Source organism: Furipterus horrens, unplaced genomic scaffold, assembly GCF_987537825.1.
Source record: "Furipterus horrens unplaced genomic scaffold, mFurHor1.1.pri manual_scaffold_1, whole genome shotgun sequence".
Lineage (NCBI taxonomy): Eukaryota > Metazoa > Chordata > Mammalia > Chiroptera > Furipteridae > Furipterus > Furipterus horrens.
The window spans coordinates 180909949-180928544 of record NW_028327171.1 but is presented as its reverse complement, the minus strand read 5'-3'; the positions used below and the strand labels follow the sequence as shown (position 1 = coordinate 180928544).

General features: G+C 36.7%; 1 pseudogene; it reads left to right on the top strand.

The window, feature by feature from the left end:
- The first annotated feature begins 1606 nt into the window (after nt 1-1606).
- LOC150022381 (filamin-A-interacting protein 1 pseudogene) lies at nt 1607-5233 on the top strand (annotated as a pseudogene).
- Nucleotides 5234-18596: the final 13363 nt, after the last annotated feature.

Below are 18596 nucleotides of genomic sequence, written 5' to 3'. Positions count from 1 at the left end.
TTCCCCCATGATTCTGCACATGCGAAGACTGAGCAACTGTTATTTGAACCTCACTCCGGAGAGCCTTAATTCTTCATGATGCACTGTAAATTCATTTTTATGAACAAATCAGTATAGCATCCAATTATATACGACCCACATTAAGCTTTCTATTTTTCTCAAAATTTTACATCAAACATTTAAAGCAAATAAATAAACTCAATGCTGGATTTACTTTTACCTGGACATCCAAGGTCTCACCTTGCAGTTGTCCCAGTTCCTCATTTCTTTGCCTGATATTGCCCATCTCCTGACACACACTACATTACACTCTGCTGTGAAATTCTTCTTTCTTCTTTGTTAGAATTCTACTCCTTTCATGCAATGTACACCCATCCTCTCAGAGCAGAAGATCTCACTGAGATATTAGGAAGAAGGTCTCACATCTCTTTGGGTTCAGTCATCAGCTTTTAAAATATTTACTTATTTTTTACCCCTGGAGATTTGGCAGTTATTTGCTGGTTGACTTTAATTTCAGGACTCTGTTACCTTACATTACTTACTCGGGGTGAGGGATTAGAGGATCTGAGCTACTAGTTTGGGAAATAAATTATTTCATACAAACTCATAGACAGTTATGTGACAGAGGGATTATATCAAAAATGGTGGTGGTGGGGATGCATGATACATTGAATCAAAGACTCCCCATGACCTATAGGCTAAAATCCAGGCTTCTTGACTTGGCAATAAAGAACTACCCCAGATTGTCCTTTCTAGCATTCCAGGACAATTTTAGATCCGTACTTTTATTTAATGATACTTGTATCTGAAATACCCTCTTGTTTTTATCCTGCATACCTAAATCCTTCCCAAGAGCCTTAATACTTCTCAACTCTCTTACATGAACATTCTATTGTATCTTCTGACTTTTCTACTCAGAGCACTTAAATTTGCTTTATCATTCATGCCATCTAATTTTATCATAGCTCTTGAGTTGTCTCACATTATGCTTGATTTGTCTTTATGTTAACAAATGTATGCTCTTTGTAGGCAAGATGCTACATTTTTCTTCTACATATCATAATGCAGTGAATGCTTCCTGCATTGTGGGCTCCTACTAACTATTATGGGAGAAGACCGTATATTCTAATAGCATTTGCATACCAGAGGTCTGAGTTTATGACGATGACTTCAGAACTAAGTATGAACATTAGCCTTCAAAAACCTCAACTGCGAACAAAGTCATTGCTCTGACAGTGTTTTGAAGAAAGCAGAAGATGAGAACCCTAATCTCAGAACCCAACAACACCTAGCAACAGTTGAAAAAATGTTTAAACAAAAGTCTGGGTGGGAGATATACAACAGCCTCCAATTCCTGCTGATCAGGATTTCAGGGAGAAGAAGCTGCTTTCCCCTTCTCTCTACTCAGTTTCCTGCATGACTTTAGCTATTGGCTAGTCCTGGGAAAGAGAGTGGGAAAAGCTTTTTCCTCTGTATTCTTTTGGGCTGGATAGTTTTCCAGGACTCCAGTCTCTCTTGAGCTGTGGGAAAGCCACTGGTTCTTCAAAGGATAAACTACCTGCATAAAGGACATACCCTTGGTTAAACAAACTGACGTCAGGTGGGAATGAGATCCCGAAACCAGGGTGGTGAAAGTTCATCCAACGGGCATATCTCCTGCCCCAAATCTGCCATCATAAGTAATATTGATGATAAAAGTCTCTCAGAAGATGCAAAAAAGAAGAACAAATCAAATAGAAAGGAGGATGATGTCATGGCCTCAGGAACTGTCAAATGACACCTAAAACCATCTGGAGAAAGTGAAAAAAGGAATAAGAAATTTTTGGAGTTATCCAAAGAAGACCTCAACCAGCTACTTAGTATAATGGAAGGAGAATTGCAGGCCAGGGAAGATGTGATCCACATGCAGAAGACAGAGAAAACCAAGCCAGAGGTTCTGGAAGCTCATTCAGATCTGCGGAGTCAGAGAAAGTGCTGCGGGTCCTGCACTGAGAGGTCATCCTAGCCCAGGAGAAATCCATAGGAGAAGATGTCTATGAGAAACCAATTTCAGAGCTGGACAGACCTGAGGAAAAACAGAGACAAACCTATCGGCGCATGCTGGAACAACTGCTGCTGGCAGAGAAGTGTCATAAGCGCACGGTGGATGAGTTAGAAAACGAGAAGCACAAACACACTGACTACATGAACAAGAGCGACGACTTCACCAACCTGCTGGAGCAGGAGTGGGAGAGGTTGAAAAAGCTCCTGGAACAAGAAAAGGCTTACCAAGCCCGCAAAGAAAAGGAAAATGCTAAGAGGCTCAATAAACTAAGATGAGCTTGTGAAATTAAAGTCCTTTGCACTCATGCTGGTGGATGAAAGACAAATGCATATTGAGCAACTTGACTTGCAAAGCCAGGAAGTACAGGATCTTCCTCAGAAACTGAGGGAAGAAGAAGAAAAGTTCAAAGCCATTACTTCCAAATCCAAAGAAGACAGGCAGAAATTGCTCAAGTAAGAAGTGGATTTTGAAAACAAGGCTTTGAGGTTTTCCCAAGAGCACGAAGAGATGAATGCTAGGTTGGCAAATCAAGAGTCTCACAACAGGCAACTTAGACTCAAGCTGGTTGGCTTAAATCAAAGAATTGAGGAGCTAGAAGAGACCAACAAAAATCTGCAAAAGGCAGAGGGAGAACTTCAGGAGTTAAGAGATAAAATTGCCAAAGGGAAATGTGGCAACTCCAGCCTCATGGCAGAAGTGGAAAATCTCCAGAAGCGTGTGCTTGAAATGGAGGGTAAAGATGAGGAGATCATTAAAACCGAATCCCAGTGCAGGGAATTGAGGAAGAAGTTGCAGGAGGAAGAACACCATAGTAGCGAGCTCAAACTTGAAGTTGAGAAGTTACAGAAGAGAATGTCTGGACTGGAGAAATTGGAAGAAGCATTTAGCAAGAGTAAATCTGAATGCATCCAGCTACATTTAAACCTGGAGAAAGAAAAGAACTTAACCAAAGACTTGCTAAATGAACTGGAGATGGTCAAGTGTCGAGTTAAAGAACTGGAATGTTCTGAAAGTAGATTGGAAAAGGCTGAATTAAGCCTAAAAGATGATCTTACAAAGTTGAAGTCATTTATTGTGGTGCTGGTTGATGAAAGGAAAAATATGATGGAAAAAATAAAGCAAGAAGAGAGAAAAGTGGATGGACTCAACAAAAATTTTAAGGTGGAACAAGGAAAGGTTATGGATGTAACTGAAAAACTAATCGAAGAAAGTAAGAAGCTTTTAAAACTGAAATCTGAAATGGAAGAAAAAGTATACAATTTGACAAAAGAGAGAGTCGAGTTAATAAGCAAACTGAAAAGTGAAGAAGAAAAATCATCTGAGTTAAGCTGTAGTGTTGACTTATTAAAGAAGAGACTTGATGAACTGGAAAGAGAAATAACAAGAAGGTCTCGAAAAGGGCCTGAGTTTACCTGCCCAGAAGATAATAAGATTAAGGAGCTAACACTTGAAATTGAGAGACTGAAGAAGCGTCTCCAACAACTGGAGGTCGTTGAAGGGGATTTGATGAAGACAGGATGAGTATGATCAGCTGGAGCAGAAATTTAGAACTGAGCAGGATAAGGCTAATTTCCTCTCTCAGCAACTGGAGGAGATAAAGCACCAAATTGCCAAGAATAAAGCAATAGGGAAAGGTGAGGCTGTGAGCCAGGAAGCTGAGCTGAGACACAGATTTCGGTTGGAAGAGGCTAAAAGTTGAGACTTAAAAGCCAAAGTACAAGCTCTTAAAGAGAAGATTCATGAATTAATGAACAAAGAAGATCAGCTTTCTCAGCTCCAAGTGGATTATTCTGTCCTTCAGCAAAGATTTATGGAAGAAGAAAATAAGAATAAAAACATGGGCCAGGAGGTCCTCAATCTGACCAAAGAGTTGGAGCTTTCTAAACGTTATAGCCGAGCTCTGAGACCCAGTATGAACGGAAGAAGAATGGTAGATATTCTGGTGACCTCCACTGGAGTCCAGACTGATGCTGTCAGAAGCGACGCAGCAGAGGAGGAGGAAACACCAGCAGTATTTATACGGAAATCCTTCCAAGAAGAAAATCACATCATGAGTAACCCTCAGCAGGTGGGATTGAAAAAAACCCATAAAACGATCCTCTGTCCTAGACAGGTATCCTCCAGCAGCCAATGAGCTCACTATGCGCAAGTCTTGGATTCCATGGATGAGATAAAGGGAAAATGGGCCCTCAGTCACTCAAGAGAAAGGGCCGTAAACCAGTTCCAGTCCAGGGCACCCAGGAGAGCTGGTTCTTTCACCAAAGCAGGGCCAGCCCCTGCATATTCGAGTGACGCCAGACCATGAAAACAGCACTGTGACTTCGGAGATAACAAGCCTGACATCTGAAGAATTCTTCTCTAGTACCACTGTCATTCCTACATTAGGGAATCAGAAACCGAGGATAACCATTATTCCATCACCAAATGTTATATCTCAAAGACCAAAAAGTGGAGACAGTACTCTCAGCACAGAACGAGTCATGTCCCCAGTCACAATCACCACATACTCCAGAGAGAAAACCCCAGACAGTGGAAGAGGTGTGTTTGCAGACAGGCCCACATCCTCTATTCAGATAATGACAGTGTCTACATCGGCTGCCCCAGCTGAGATTGCACTTCCTCCCGACTCCCAGGAAATGCCCATGGGAAGGACTGTCCTCAAAGTCACCCCAGAAAAACAAACTGTTCCAACTCCAGTATCGAAGTACAACTCCAATGCTAATATCATAACCACAGAAGACAATAAAATTCACATTCATTTAGGTTCTCAGTTTAAACGATCCCCTGGGACTTTAGCAGAAGGAGCAAGTCCAGTTATTACTGTCCAACCTGTAAACGTGACAGCTGAAAAGGAGGTTTCCACTGGCACTGTCCTTCACTCTCCCAGGAACCATCTCTCCTCACGCCCTGGTGCAAACAAAGTGACAAGCACTGTCACCATAACACCAGTCACAACCTCATCTACTCTGAACCCAGTCAGTGTCAGGACCAGATGGGTCATCCCAGCGACCTGCACCCACTCGCATTCCTTTGTCAAAAGGTATGAAAGCAGGAAAGCCAGTAGTGGCAGCTCCAGGAGCAGGAAATGTGGCCAAATTCGAGCCTCGAGCTGAGACTCAGTCTACGAAAATAGAGCTGAAGCAATCTGCAGCAGGCAGCGCTACCTCTCTTGGAGGGGGGAAGCGCTGAGGGGGTATGTTGTGCAGACGCTACTGCTGCAGTGAAAACAAACCTTGTCTGTCTGCACCAACTCTTTACATGTATTGATTTAGGTTTTAAATATCTTGTTTTTAACATAATTTACTAATAGTCATGTATCTTTCCTATTTTGTGAAATTGTTTGGATGCTGGGGAACAGAACTAACCAGCAAAACTACTGTTTGCCATGAGCTTGATCCAGGAAATGGCCTGAGACAGGGCCTGACGTCCAGTCCCACTTTTGCTTCTAGAAAATTGACCCATCAATTAACCCATCTGAACCTCAGTTCTCTGTCAATGAGATATGGGAGCTGGATAACGTCCTCTCCAAAGTCGGCTCCCATATTCCCTAATTGTAAATCAAATGTGATAAGCCTTGTTCAACAATAACTGCTTTTTCAAAAATTCTACTATGAAATAGGAAGTACCTTAACAATTGTCATTTACCTCTATCAAATCCCGAATTTGCTTCATGTGCTGTAAGAAACATTTAATTACCACAGAGCTTGAACCTCTAAAGTTCTGCAAAACCAAAAGCCTCTGAGATGATTTCAGGAAATAATTTGAACGTGAAATAAAGTGGAAATGAAATATGGAATCCTAAAACAAACAAAAAAACACCCTCAACTGCAACTGCAAAAATACCAATATACCACATGGTGGCAGCAAAGGTACATCATTCTTCTTGCAGGTTTTGTGTTATATACACTTAAGTCTACTAGAAATTGTAGGTTTCTGTTAGCACATTGAAAAAAATATTTTAAATATATAACTAATAAGCTTAGTGGAATGTTATGGAATGATAATTTTTAATAAAAGGAAATTCAAAACGATCTTTGTGTTTTTGATCAACTTTATTTACAAAGAAAGCGTCTGTTTAAATTCTAGAACTCCTCCATATTGTTTTGGAATCAGATTCCTCTTCCCTCACTGTCCTATCCCTCTCTTCTGTGAAAGTTTCACGAGCATTTGGAGCTGATCTTTGACATTTAGGTTTTGAAACTGGGGTCGTTGGTGACTCACAGGCTATTATGCTGTGTAGAATGTGGACCTATACAAATTCCAGCTGTCGATGGTACACGTAGTTCTTTTGCAGACAGTCTTCTTAGGCATGTTGCCGAAGTTTAATTTCCATGTGTAAAGTCATGGTTCAAGTATGTAAACTGAAACAGATGTTAGTACTCTGAGAATGCATTTAGGCATGAAGGAATAGTCCCTTAGCCTCCGCTTCCACCCCCACTTTATTTTGAAAGCCCTTTTGACTAGAAAAGGCCTCTGGAGAACCAGAGAATCTAGTGTATTTGACCCATAAATTAATATGTAGCAATTCATTCCTGGGAAACAGTTGCCCCAAATAAATGTTAAATTCTTTAAACTTCCTTAATAACTGTGTGATTTTCTTTCCTTCCCTATAAGCTTTATTCTTTAATTAGGAAGCTATTCACTCTAATAATACAAATTTTCTTAAAACCAAACTTGATTTTACTTATATTATTATTTAAATAACTTTGAATTTTATTCAAAGATTAGCAGTCAAGGGAGATGTCCATGCTACACCTATGTACCTTTTCACTGCTGTGCTGGCAGATGTTAAAGCACTATATTTGAAAGTCTTCCAATATCTGAATTATCTTGGTTATAGTTTATAAACAGAGTACAAATAATAATTTGTGCTCCCAATAGTTTTCCAAAGCAAAAAAGGTAGTTATTAGAAACAACATCTAATTATTGATACTTCCTTTGTTATCTTCTTCCTCTGTTCTTTTCTCTTTTCAAAGATATGTGCTAAGGTACTATGTTAGGCTCAAAAAAGGATTTTATTTGACAGATCTTGGTCTTAAGGAATAGTCAATATAACTTAGAAAAGAAGCTATTAAAAATCTCTGACAGCACGAAAGAGCCAATCCATAATTGTGGAGAAGTTAAGAAGGCTTTGTAGAAGAGATGGTATTGGAGCTGGCCATGAATGATGGAGGGGAATTTCTCTAGGTAATGATGGGGAAAGCAGATTTTCTAGGCAGCAGAGTGGAATGAGCATTGGATTTGTAGAACGTGCATAACTCTGGTATGGTTTTCTTAACAGATACATGGTGGGAGGGTATGGTAATGAGAACAGAAAGACGGGTGAGGGCCAGATTTAGTTTTGTCCAAAGATTTGGAGATATGAATGCAAAATCTTTCTTTAAAAATTTGTGATATAGTTTTAAAGTTTGATGCATGTTTTGATTTATGATAAAGTTTTAATTTATGTTACCTCAAGGTGATAATGTATGACCTTTTTTTCTGAAGAGTAAAATTTAAGATATCATAATAGCTGATGTTTTTAAAGTTAGCAAGTTACTTTCTACCTACCCTCTACATGTATCAGTAAAATGCATTGATAGACTAAAAATTTATGCAACTCCATGTATATTAACATAATTTTTGCTTTGTTATGTAAGCATAAAAACCTCCTTGAATTTATCTTTATATTTAATCATTAAAGTCCATAAATATTTAGCTTCTAGATTCAGAAGCAGAGCTTTTAACCCTGGCTAGGTGGCTCAGTTAGTTAGAGCCATTGTCCCAATACACCAAGGTTGTGGGTTCAATCTCTGGTCCAGGCACATATAAGAAGCAATCAGTGAATGCATAAATAAGTGGAACAAAAAAATAATGTTTCTCTCTCTCTCCTTTCCTCTCTGTCTAAAAAATAAATAAATAAATAAAAAAGAAGCAGAGAGTGAAAAATGTATGTTGTGCATTTGTATAATTGTGATACAGTTGTGTAATATAACGTTTTATTTGTAATTAATTGGTAATTTGACCTCTGTTAATGATCAACTTGACTAAAGGATAGCACTAGTATGTATTAAGTGTAACAGAAATGATTTAATTATCGATATAGTATTCTCCTCAAAAAGTAAAACCAAATTCAACGTGTTTGTGGAGAAATTTACGTTCCAAAAAATTTTTCATGCTATTTTGTCTAACCTTTAGAATCACTGATGGAAGTGTTTCAGTGGCTGTTTTTTTAGATACATAATACTGTTTTACTGCTTTGTAAAAATAAGTTAAATTTTCTACTTATGATTTTAATATTTGCTTTATTCTCAAATCATGCATCTCTTGATCTTGACTTTACAGTCTTAGTTACCTGGAAATAAGTGATGTTATTTGTTGGGACATATGTAGATGCCTTTAAAAATATTATTGGAAGTTTGGCCTGAAAATATTTTATGTATATTATTTTTCTATTGGATCAGAATGAACCATACTCCTAAATTAAGAGGGAAGTTTTTATATTGCTCTCTTCCATTTAATGCCTGATATTGAACTCCCTCTTTTTTTTTAAATTTTTTAGCCTGAATTGTAATTCTAAAACAAAAAGCCTCTAAGTGCTCTACTTTCCATTTTAAAGTTTCCATCAACCTGTGGTCAGGGAGTGGATAGAAACTTATTATGACATTCCTTAGGTTTTCTAGTCTGCTTGAGTGATTTCATAAATAAACAGTAAAGCTTCAATAATTTCATTTATGAAAGCCACTTGGGAAAATAATTGGCTAATAATATTGTCAGAAATAAATTCAATCTTATAAAGGGGTGTTACAAAGGTATTTTTATTTTTTATGTTAAAATAATTCTATTTTTAGGATTAAGTGAGTAGTTTTTAAGGAATTAATTGGTAGTTTTATACTGAAATTTGCAATACTTAAGGTTGCCTTGCCTCCCAATTGGAAGTAGAATCTAACTGTCATCTCTAGGACTTCTCAGAGACAGTATTAAGGAGAAACTAAAGATAATTTCCTTGTTTTATTAACCTCTTACACAATACTGTGTAACAGTGCTGATTGAGCAATTAGATTTCTATTTCTGATTTACTAGGGCAGTGACTTTCAACTGGAGTGCTGTAAGAATTTTTGAAACATGCAATACCCAAGTATTTAGTCAGGGGCACTGACCTCTTTTCCCTTAGACTGTCAAATAAAAAATGAAAATGGCCAACACAACAATAGGCATCTGGTGTGAATGAATCAATATGATACATATTTTTTTTCAGACTGGCAAAAAATACATTCTTTGGTTACCACAGACTATTAATAATTTATGTGTGCCATGAGATGGAAAAGGTTGATAATCACTGTACTAGAGCATATTGACTAGCATTTTGAGTGGATTTATAAAAATCAATAAAATGTAAGGGTATTTCTATAATTCTGTGAGTAAAATTTATCCCGTCATTTTATGAGTGTAATTTTATGTTGAAATAACAGTGACTTTCAGAAAGAAGTATATCACTAAACAAGAATAAATGCCATGAAGTGAAAATTTTATAAACAAAACTTCAAATAAGGGAATGGATTCATGCTGATTTTCAGGCAAATGACTGTTATCATAAATAAAAGTTAAGCTTGCAAAGTACTCAGATCATGGATACCCTCAGTTCACTTTCCTTTGATTCTATCCAGGCTGGGTTTCTACAACCAAAGATAAGAGGATCAGTTGAATAAATGATCCAGTTAATAATATTAAAACACTGGATAATTCAGGATATTGTGGTTAAGTGTTTTGTCAGTATTTACATAGAATGTTTTTCATCACTACACACCACTGTGGTTCAGGTCTACAAGAGGTTAATGAAATTACTGCAGGGGTGGTGAATGTATCTTGTATGGCTTCTGTCCAGTGTTTAGAAAGATAAAGTAGGGCAGGTGCTAAGAAGATAAAATAGTATATTTGAATCATGGTATTTTAATTTTTATAATATTCTTATATCTTTATTTTTAAAATTCTCATAATTATTTTTGAAATACAATTGACATATAACACTGTAAGTTTAATACATACAATGTATTGATTTGATACATTTATATTATATTTGAATTTAAAGAATGACTATTAAAGTCACTGTGATCACTGAGTTTTATTCTTTGAGTTGTCTTCCTTTTTTATAATTTATATCCTGTGGTCTTTAGATCAGTAATAAGAATTAATAGTCGTGGAATTTAAAAAGAAACAGCTTTATTGAGATATAACTTAAAAATAAAAATTCTATACACAACTTGAGGTTTTGATTTTCACTTGTGAATGTAATATGCCAATTCTAGTTACAGAGTATTGTTATCGATTCACTTTCTTTCAACATCAATCATCTGAGATGCAAAAAAGAAAACTGTGCATATATCCAGGCACTATAGTATATAATACAATGACTAGGATATTAATGTCTGTGAGATGCAATTAACTTAACTTCTAGGTTCAGCTTCAGCTAGTACCTCTTATTTCAGATTAACTTAGTATTATTTTTACCCAGATTTATCTTCACTTACCTTTGTCCTTCACGTAGAAACAATAATCACCTTTTGACTTGAAATGGATCACTTGTGCTAAATAATTGGATAAATAAATAAAATTGTAAACAGTTTTTCCACCCCTCCCCATGTTAGAGTGGATGACATCTTGATATTTCAATCAAGCACATGAATTTGGATCAAGGGTTGGGGGGCAGGTAAACAGAGCCAGTCAATCCAGTAGGGATTTGAACAGCCTTAGATAATGCACTCTAATTTCACTATCAAAGTTATTGCATTCATCCTTAGTGGAGGATCGTTAAACTGCCATAAGATCTGGAGTTTAAGTTCCTGTTACTGGAAAGGCAACCTTAATATTTTTCCCCAAGAAAATGAAAAATAGAGAAACCCTCATTTCTTGACTACATGTCAACTGAAGACAAATAACCCAATTAAAAAATGGGCAAAGGACCTGAATAGACACTTCTCCAAGGAGGGCATACAGAGGGCCCGTAGGCATATGAAAGAGTGCTCAACATCACTAGCCGTTAGAGACATGCAAATAATAACCACAATGAGATACCACCTCACACCTGTCAGAATGGCCATCATCAACAAATCAACAAACAACAAGTGCTGGCAAGGATGTGGAGAAAAGGGAACCCTACTGCACTGTTGGTGGGAATGCAGACTGGTGCAGCCACTATGGAAAACAGTATGGAATTTCCTCAAAAAACTAAAAATGAAACTGGATTTTGATCCAGCAATTCCACTGTTGGGATTATACCTGAAGAATCCTGAAACTCCAATTCAAAGGAACCTATGCATCCCTACTTTCATAGCAGTGCTGTTTACAATAACTAAGTGCTGGAAACAGTCTAAATGCCCATCCGTAAATGTGTGGATCAAAAAAACTGTGATACATTTACACAATGGAGTACTATGCAGCAGAAAGAGAAAAGGAACTTCTACCTTTTGCAACAGCATGGATGGAACTGGAGAGTATTATGCTGAGTGACATAAGCCAGGTGGCAAAAGACAAATACCATATAATCTCACTTATAAGAGGAACCTAATGAACAAAACAAACAAATGAGCAAAATAGATCCAGAGGCATGGAAACAAGGAACAGACTGACAGTGACTAGAGGAGAGAGAGGAAGGGGATAAGGGGGAAAAGAAAGGGAAAGGTCTAGTCAAGGAACATCTATAAATGACCATGGACACGGACATCAAGGTGGGAATTGACTGTGGGATGGGGGTGGGGGAGTTGGAGCAGGGGAGAGCAATGGGGGGAAAGATTGGGACAACTGTAAAAGAACAACGTCGTCGTCGTCGTCGTCGTCGGCAGCCGTCCGTCTCGAGAGACGATGGTGTAGCTTCTTAAAAGTCTATCTGCACCGCCGAGAATGGCTGTGCAGTCCGAGTTGGGAGTGACACGGTATCTGTCTCCTCCCGTGTTAAATCGACATCTTGCGATGACGCTGGAGTGTCCTCTCCAGTGAAGCTGAAGCTACAGAGCCTGGGCAGGGTGATATGGAGGGTCTGGTGTTGCCCATGCAGCAGACCCCCCCTCTCTTCGCAGCTGAGGGTCCAAGGGAAAGACGGAGTCAATACAGCTTGGCTTCAGGTGCGCCGCAGGAGTTGCCGGTGTTGACTACAACGTCAAACCGCCTTAGGGACTCCGGCTCCGGATTTTCTGTCGGGGTTTACTCCCTTAGCCTTTCCCCTGAAGATGTATGCCGCAAGGCAGCGGAGGTTTTTTGGAGTCAGAGTTTTCCTTCTCTGATGTGCCCTGACTGGAAGATCGAACCAGCAACACTTAGCTCGCAGGCCGACGCTCAATCCACTGAGCCAAACCAGCCACAATAGGCAAAAAAAAAAAAAAAAAGAGAAAGAGAGAAAAGAAATAAAATCCTTGATAACATAAAAAACAAAAACAAATCTCTTAAAGCAAGGAAAATGGAGCCGGGTTTGTTCAGTTCACTAGTGCTAGCAAAGAAGTGTTGTCTTGCTCTAGTATTTCTGCAAGTTAGTTTATCTGTTGCTTTAGAAAGAAATTTCATTTCCATTAAAACTGTCTCTGGGTAGGTGATTCATAAACAGAGGACCTGGAAATGAAATCAATCTCTTGAGCCTATTTACATTCTTAATCATACACAGCTGCTGTGTTAATGGAGGGTTTTGGATTTTTCAAGGACAGAAAGGGTCTTATCTTTTGTGATTAAAATAGTAGAGTGTGGTCACATTAAAACAATGCCAAGTACTAACATAATTACTTAGTTGAATTTTGAAGAAGGTGGGCATCCTTTTCAATGTGTGGTGAACCTTTTCTTTAGTGATTTTGAACTCAGCTTTTAGCACATTTTAAAAACTTTTCCTTTGATGCAAAACAGCTGTAGCTACGTTTTGAGTGATATAAACATTTCCCTCCACCTCCTCCTTACACTTTCCAGACTCAAGGCAAAGGATTGAAAAACTGCCTTTTTTTCTTACCATGCACTTCCTACAACTGTTTACCTTTTAAACTTTTACAGTGATGGCGTTTGAACTTGAAGCAAATAACCTAAAATGGGTGCAGAACAGTCACGTTTTGAAATTTTAGTATTAAATATTAAAACACCTTCTTAACAAATTTCACTGCATTTTCTTCTTGGGAAGACCGTGGCCAGCACAGATGGTACAAATTAATATATCTTCAATAAATATCTAGGTTGAAACAGGCAAGTCAATTACAGTTCTCTTCACTTTGCGTTTATAGGAAGTAATCTTTTCAGTGTCTTCAGCCCCTATAAATTAGGGTTCCCTCTTTCTTGATTTTGTCACAATTTGTCTATGGGCTCTTTGAACAATATTACAATTTTGCATCATCATTGGTGAACTTAGCACACCTTAGAAACTCTACTAATAGATTAAGAGCTGATTATTGGCATCTTGTATTTGAATAACATCATGCACAAGTGGCTTTTAATATATAAGTAATCCACTCTAAAACAATTCTTGATTTTCCTAGTCACATTGTTGGAGGTCAGAGCTGGGTCAATTATGTGTAGTTAGAGAATTTTTCCGTATAAAAATTTTCTTATTAGATCTTAACAAATGCTTTCTCTGGTAGAGCTTAGCAGGGGGAAATATTTGATTTTAGACTAAGGATAAATACAAGCATAAGATTTTAATTTATGGCAGGAAATATGCACTAAAACTAATTTTTTAGGTTTTAACAATAAAGGCTTTTGATGGTCTTGGAAATTTCTGAACATGGTCAAATTTTAGTAGTGTCTGAGATGGTATTATCTCAGAGATGGAATCTACCACCTCTTTGTTTTCCTTGTGAAATGTGTTGTTACACCAAAATACAATACAGTAGAATAGATATATCTTTAAAAGCATTAATACCATGTTTTATAAAAATCAAAATGAGATTAAAATTAAAGTTGGCAATTTCTGACATATTTTTAATAATGATTTTTTTCTGTTACTTTGAAGTGATTTTATTTCTTTAGTCATTCCTTGGTTAGAAAATTTAATATTAGTATTTGGAAATGTGAAAATCAGTTACTCTGTGCTTTGATTTTAGCTGAAATGTGTTAACTCTTTTCCTTTAATCACTTGATGCAGTGGTTGCAAATATTCTCTAAGAAGAACTAAGCTGCTTGTATTCATTGATTTGAAAAGAAATTAAGAATTCAAATGATAAAGTAAATTATTTTATTAATCCAAAAACTTTCTAAAGGATCACGATGTTGACTAACTTTTGACAATAGTTTTAAAAGTTGTCAGAAGAACCCTGGGACAACAGAAATTTTGACCGAAATGTGCTATAATCTATATTGGATTCATGCTTGTAGATACCTATCCAGTCTTACATGCATTTTTCCATTGAGAGCATAAAATAAATTCTGTGCAAGAGTTTTTGTTTTTTATTTATGTAGCACTATATTATGTTACATGCCTCTGTTTTGTATTTGTAGCCTAGTTCTTTGGGGTCCATTTCCTGCATGCCTCCCCAGTGGCCAATATGTAGAATGTAATATAGAAAAGCAATAATCTTAAAAAGTTCTGTGACACTAAACTTGTTAAAAAAAAATTAACTGCACGTGGATATTCTGTATCATTGTGTGTTTTTTGAGTGTTTCTTTTTATTTATTTTTCATTCAATTAATTCTAATACCTTACTGTTAGTAATAATTATATTGATAACAATGGCTAATACTTATAGAGACTCTCCTATATGCCAGCAAAGAACTTTTACTGGATTATCTTATTTATTTCTCACAGCTACACTATCAACTAGATACAGTTATTACCATTTTTTCCCACTTCACCCTTTCATATATTCTTCTTCTTTTTTAAAAATTAATTAACAAATTAATTAATTTAACAATAAAAAATAACAATCCCTCTCTCTCAGACTTAAGACCCTTTATAACCTTATAAAGGACAATGGGCGAAGGTCTCGAGCTCCTCTAGCTGCTTCAAGCTGGACATGGTCGTCGTCCTACCTACCCTTGGGTTCAGAAATCCCTAATAAGAGTGGGGGTGTGGGGGGGAGGGTGGCCTTCCCACATGGGGAAGGATCATGCACACTCCAGGTCAGTCGGCTGTCCCCAGACAATGCCGTGCTTGGTTTAACAGGCTGGCATCCTTGTTGTATTCTGGGGGCAACAGATTTGGCAACAGGGTTAGAAGGCATCATTCAATCCATAACCACTAGATGATAAAAGGCAGGGATTAATTTTTCAATGTCCCACATTAGGGAAAAGAAGGGCTTCTTTGGAGGAAGGTGTGCCAGGCATATCTTACCTGTCCAAAACTCTTTTGCCCATTATACTTAGTTTGGGCTGAGGGAAATATTTTAGGTTTCCCCCTCTCAGACCCTACACTATCAACTAGATACAGTTATTATCATTTTTAAAAATCCTCATCTGAGGACATTTTTTTTTTTCACTGCTTTGAGAGACAGAGAGCAAGAGAGCTAGAGTAAGAGAGAGAGAGAGCAAGAGAGAGAGAGATTGGTTGCCTTCTTGTCATGCTCTGACTGGGGATTGAACCCACAACCTGGGTATGTGCCCTGACCAGGAATTAAACTCATGACCATTTGATCTATGGGATGATGATCCCACCAACTGAGCCACACTGACCAGGGCCAGTTATTATCATTTTACAGGCAAGAAAACTGAGTCACATAGATATTAAATAATTTATACCATATCATGTAACTAGTAAATAGCAGAACCAGTATTTGTATCCAGTCTGTCTCCAGAACCCTTGCTCAACCTCTCTTAGTAGGAAAAAAATGGATGAATATAAATATTTGAAAATGGAATGTGTGAACCACCTTAATCTTCTTATGCACAAAATTAAAAAAAAAAGCAAGTATAATTGCCTTAAAATAAATTATTTTATAAAACACAGAACACCCAAGTTTCACATTTCTTTTAGAATTTCTTTTGAGTAGAAAAGGCGTTATAAGCTCATAAATAAAAAATCAGCTCTTTAACAAAAGAAAAATGTAAAAAATGCCCACAATTCATTTGAGACACATTATTAACTATTAACACTAATACTGTGTCTCTTTAGATATCATATGTAAATATATATATATATATTTATTGAAATATTTTCTCTAACAATTCATTACATCAAAACACCTGACAGACTCATACATGTACTTGTATAACTCAGGAAAATGTGGTTAACTGACTGTTAAGATTTCTCTGGAGTGCCTTTCATCACTACATGTCACTGTGGTTCTATTCTATGTGAGGTTAAGGGAATAGTAGAGTGGTGGTTGTATGTTAAATGTCAAATAATTAGACAGATTTTTATTTCTACTATACCTCTATTGACTAATTAGTTGTTTCAGCTTTACACTATTATAACAAAAAGCAGGAATAATTTAGTAAAAATTATATATATATATATATATATGTGTGTGTGTGTGTGTGTGTGTGTGTGTGTGTGTGTGTGTAAAAACTAGAATACTTCCAAATGGTAATAAAGTTTCCTATATTCCGAATGAAAGGGTCTTGGTTTCTAATCTTACTCACATATCCTGATTTCCATCTAGTAGATGCTATATATATATATTCTTTGCAATTAGTGTATTCTGAATACCAACCAACAAAACGAAAATATGTAGCTACCACTTTTCATGCAAAATATCTCAAGAACAGCTTTCTATATTATCTTTGCTCCAAATTTTATTTGGAAATCTGAACTGTCAACTGTATTTTCCTAAGACTGTTAACTAAATTGAATAATTCAGTAGCAAAAAAAAATTCTGAGTTACATCTGGTATTTCTAAGATAAAAACAAAAGGAGAGCTTATGGAGCTTATTGAAGCTTTTATGTTTTTTGTGTTGATTGAAAGTGTATGCTTGAAATGGTTTTTAAAAACAAAAGAGACAAAAATTTGGTCTGCAAAGTAAAATGTGACATTGCTAAACTATTATTTGATGAAAACTCTTCCATTACTTTCTAGCTTATATCTACATTATGCTTTTCTTTATACATTCATTTCATTTTAATTCATAGTATAAAAATTATCCTGTTCAAAAGATCATAAAAAGTATGAAAAAATAAGAAATGATGTTAAAAAGTGTGCAATAAAGTATGATGCAGATCATGTCAATATCTTGGGAACCTTTGGACAGGTTTTCAACTTTTATTTAAATTATGTTATTTTTGTAGCTTTATCTGAAAGTAACTTTATTGACTTTGAAATTCTTTTAAAATGATTATGCTTATAGTAGTGACTTAAGACATTTCTCTGGTATCTTTTTTTTTTCTTCTCTTTTAAATATAAAAATCTTTGTGCAAGCTTCAATAATGAGCATTGTACTCTAACAAAACACAAATTCTGGAGCTGCTATAATCCATCTCATGAAAAGACAAACCTAAAATGAATGAATAAAATAAAGTGTGTAAATCAAGATTAGCTATTTTTCAATCTAGTTTAGGGTATGTATGGTGCCATGAGTAAGATGAAACCCTCTGGGACAGGTACAATTTTCAATTAGGTGGAATTAACCTGAAATGAGCTTCATCTCATTTTGTTGCACACTCTTTTCCTTTCCCATCTTGCCTCAATTTTTGTGTCTTCATAAACCTGCACAGAAAAGAAAGTTTTATAAATATCTGACTTTGTCATGTGGTTAGACCATCTTAGTCAGTTGGGGTTTTTATCAGAATACTGTGGACTTGGTGGTTTAAACCAAGGGCAACAAGCACTTACTTTTCAGTTTTCGAGGGAGAAGTCCGCAATCAGGGTGCCAGCCTAGCAGGGGTGAAGGTCTTTTTCCTGGTTTGCAGATGGCTATCTTCTGATTGTGTCTTCTCAAGGCAGAGGTCAACAAGAGGAACCAAGCTCTTTTATGTCTCTCTTTATTAAGGGCACAAATACTATCATCTGGGCTCTACCCTGATGACCTAATTATCTCCTAATGGCTGTTTCCAAATCTCTTCAATGTTGGAGGTTAGGATTTTCAACATACAATTTTAGGGGGAGGGACACAAACTTTTAGTCCACAGCATAACCATTTCAAGAGTATTCATTTTTAAAAGGGAACATTTATATGAAGCACTTTAAAAGAATGTTTATTTTTTCCCCAGAATCTTCCTGATATTTCTTCCTACAGTTAAAAAGGGAAATGGCCTACTGAGGATGGGAAGTATAAAAAATTTGGCTGAGAAGGAGTGAAACTTCAGTAGACAGATTGTTCCTTAAGGCATTAATTGCAGGCAGGCAGCTGGAAGCTAGTGTTGTGGTGAAGGTCCTGTATGCCATGAAAAGTCAGGCATTAATAGGTTGTGCCTTATATCTTGGGATATAGCTGAGAAATGTTGAGGGAATTTTGTCATAAAGTAAAGGTATGCAATTATTTCCTTTACCATTCTAGGAAGAGCAGATCAAAGAGAAGCTATAAGAATGGAGGGTTGAGAACTAGTTATTGAAAGATCCAATTATGGCTAATATTTTTTTCTTGATTAGAAAAGAGTTTGTTTGCATCGCTGTTATCCAGCGGAATCCGATGTTAAATCTCTCTGCTATGAGCAGCATTCCTCAAACATTGAACCCATCCC